This window comes from Oncorhynchus kisutch, unplaced genomic scaffold, assembly GCF_002021735.2.
Source record: "Oncorhynchus kisutch isolate 150728-3 unplaced genomic scaffold, Okis_V2 Okis07a-Okis12b_hom, whole genome shotgun sequence".
Lineage (NCBI taxonomy): Eukaryota > Metazoa > Chordata > Actinopteri > Salmoniformes > Salmonidae > Oncorhynchus > Oncorhynchus kisutch.
The window spans coordinates 14,831,729-14,834,953 of record NW_022261984.1 but is presented as its reverse complement, the minus strand read 5'-3'; the positions used below and the strand labels follow the sequence as shown (position 1 = coordinate 14,834,953).

Sequence of the window (3,225 nt, the reverse complement as noted above, 5' to 3'; positions counted from 1 at the left end):
ACAGGAGTGAGTTAGTGAGAGAGAGGGAGAGAGTGTGAGTGTGACGCCCAGTATCTAGCAGGGATGCAAACTGGTAAGCCCCCCCACCCCTAAAAAAGTCATTTTCGCGCGGAAACACAAGAAAAATCCATGTGAGGCAAGAACATTTATTTATTTTCAGAGAGGAATATGGGAACTCATTTAACTGAAACAACGGAGTACACGAGCGCCACGAAAAGTACGTGGAGGAGGAGCGTTTCAACAGTAAGAAATAAGGCTACAATGTGAATTGAATAAATGGTTTTTGGAGTCAATCACGCACGCTCAAAGAGGAGTCGCATAGGCGAGACGCAAAATGTTTCCGCTGTCCCTTTAAGAGCGGGAGATTGCCGCGGCAACGGTGGAGAATCTCCAACGTCTCTTGGCAGGCAGGCCCTTCAAACGTAAACCGTGTTCACCTGGCACGTGAACAGAACTATGTAAATAGGCACTTTAGTAGACTTTCAGGTAAATACGACCAACTTCACGCTCTGAAGTCCGTTTCGGATTCTTTTTGGAGGGAGAGTAGGGATGCATTCTGTGCTCAGCCAATGATTTCCACATGAGAAACAGACCCTCCCATCATAACCTGTTTGTTGTTGTTGTTGTTGCTGCTGCTGCTTCTGCTTCGCATCCACACGATTCGCGTGGATTTTTTGGGTAACCGAAACGGCGAATATTGCCGTGAAGAGCAACAGAGTTCACGCCCCCCCCCCCCCCGGGGTGTGGGGCTGCGCAGACACACAAACGGGAGTCAGCGCGTGAGCGCGTGTTACTCACCTGGAAGAGAGAGGGAGGCACCTGTTTCTTGGCCAGGTGAGTCTGAACGTGATCCACTGCTTTCTTAGAGAAGGCCTGAGAGAGACAGAAACAGAGGGCAAGGGGGAATCCAGAAGAATATTGGGGGGGGGGTGAAACAAATATAGCAACAATAAATGAGTCATTCCCAGTGCAGTTTGGCATGCCAACGGTGTTCCATTGTGTCTAATCATGTAAACTTCCTCCCTGAGAGGAACATAAACACATTTCAGGCTGACGTGGGTGTGACGGTTTGAAGGCGACTCCCTGTGTTGGGCGTGTGTCCCGTGTTGACGCCGTGTCCTTACATGTGAGCAGGAGAGGAGTTCCTTCATGATGTAGCCGTCGTAGATCTGTCTGCTACGGCACAACCTCTCCTCTTCAGAGTCCAACTTCTCGTAGTCCTTAATCTGACACACACAGGGGTTAACACACACACACACTTCCTCTGAAACACACCATGGAATTAGCCTAATCTCAAACTTCTCACATGCCCGCAAATCCAACGGACAACACACTAGACTCCTGATCTCTGACCAATGTGTGAGTGAGAGAGTGAGAGAGAGAGAGAGAGAGAGAGAGTGAGAAAGCGAGGGGTAAAGAGACAGACAGTTGAGGTAGACAGATTGAAAGATATACAAGTTATCTACAAAAGTATGTGGACACCCCTTAAAACGAGTGGATCCTGACTCTTTCATCCACACCCGTTGTTGACAGGCGTGTAAAATCAGGTACACCGCCGTGCAATCGCCATAGACAAACATTGGCAGTAGAATGGCCCGTACTGGAGAGCTCAGTGACTTTCAATCATGGCTGAGTCACAGGATGCCACCTGTCCAACAAGTCAGTTCGTCAAATTCCTGCCCTGCTAGGGCTGCCCCCGGTCAACTGTAAGTGCTGTTATTGTGAAGTGGAAACCTCTAGGAGCAACAACGGCTCAGCCTCAAAGTGGTAGGCCACACAAGCTCACAGAACGGGACCGCCGAGTGCTGTAGTGTGCAAAAATCATATGTCCACGGCTGCAACACTCACTACCGAGTTACAAACTGCCTCTGGAAGCAGCGTCAACAAGAGCTGTTAGTTGGGAGGTTCATGAAATGGGTTTCCATGGCCGTGCAGCCGCACACAAGCCTACCTGACCCAATGTATAGTTTCAACTGTAAAGTTTGGTGGAGATGGAATAATGGTATGGGGATGTTTTTCATGGTTAGGACTAGGCCCCTTAGTTCCAGTGAAGGGAAATCTTAACGCTACAGCATACAATGACATTCTAGATGATTCTGTGCTTCCTCCTTTGTGGCAACAGTTTGGGGAAGGCCCTTTCCTGTTTAAGCATGACAATGCTCCCCTGCACAAGGTGAGGTCCATACATAAATGGATTGTTGAGATGTGTGTAAGAACAAGACTGGCCTGCACAGAGCCCTGACCTTAACCCCATCAAACACCTTTGGGACAAATTGGAACGCCGACTGCGAGTCAGGCCTAATCGCTCGACCTCACTAATGCTCTTGTGGCTGAATGGAAGCAAGTCCCTGCAGCAAGTTTCCAACATCTAGTGGAAAGCCTTCCCAGAAGAGTGGAGGCTGTTATAGCAGCAAAGGGGGGACCAACTCCATTTTAATGTCCTTGAGTTTGGAATGAGATGTTTGATGGCAGGTGTCCACATACTTTTGGTCATGTAGTGTACATGTTTCTACCTCTTCGTAGAACTTGAGCTGTGGCACGGCCTCGTCGATTTCAGTCAAACAGAAATCTTTGAACAGCAGAAAACCTGAAACAGAGAAACACACACCGTCAGCGAGAATACACACACACACATAGTTGTTTCTTTGACATTACAATTATACAATTCTATTTGTGTACACGTGTGTGTGTGTGTGTGTTTTGAACTAACTGCAGGAGAAGTCCACTGAGGCCTGTAGTGGATTGGCCTTAAGAGAAGAAGATTCTCATCTCATTGAGCCAATCCACTATCAGACACACACACAGTCTGCAATGTGACTCAGACGGACCACAATGACAGGGAGTGATAGCGCCGTCAGCTCGAACCTCTACAGCCTGCATATTATCACCCCAAAAAATTTCAGAAAAAAAAAAAAACGCTCGCCACACACACCATCTACTGGAACCCGTCGGAAACAGCGCTCAGAAACTAGCCCGGGCATCGCCGTGGTAACCCGCCCGTTGCCTTCCCGGCGCGTGCGCCCGTCTCTTCCCGGGGCATTAGCCAATTAGCATTACTGCCGCTAAAATAGACGGGCTAACGAGATGACATGGGGAACAACCTTGCAGAGACAAAAACACGTATGTCTTCCCCTTCACTCCAAATCCTTCCCCCGCCTGACCGCTCTTCTCTGCAGTGGTAGAACTCGTAGTGTGGGTTGATAGAAAAGGTCCAAATACGAGCGG

The 3,225-nt window shown here is 48.8% G+C and overlaps 1 non-coding gene across 1 annotated transcript; it reads right to left on the bottom strand.

The window, feature by feature from the left end:
* Positions 1-26: 26 nt before the first annotated feature.
* LOC109873564 (uncharacterized) lies at positions 27-2,616 on the bottom strand. The gene is made up of 3 exons (XR_004206952.1): positions 2,514-2,616; positions 1,125-1,226; positions 27-873 (listed from the first exon to the last, which is right to left on the bottom strand). It is a non-coding gene; the product is annotated as an uncharacterized LOC109873564 (transcript).
* Between the last annotated feature and the right edge of the window lie 609 nt (positions 2,617-3,225).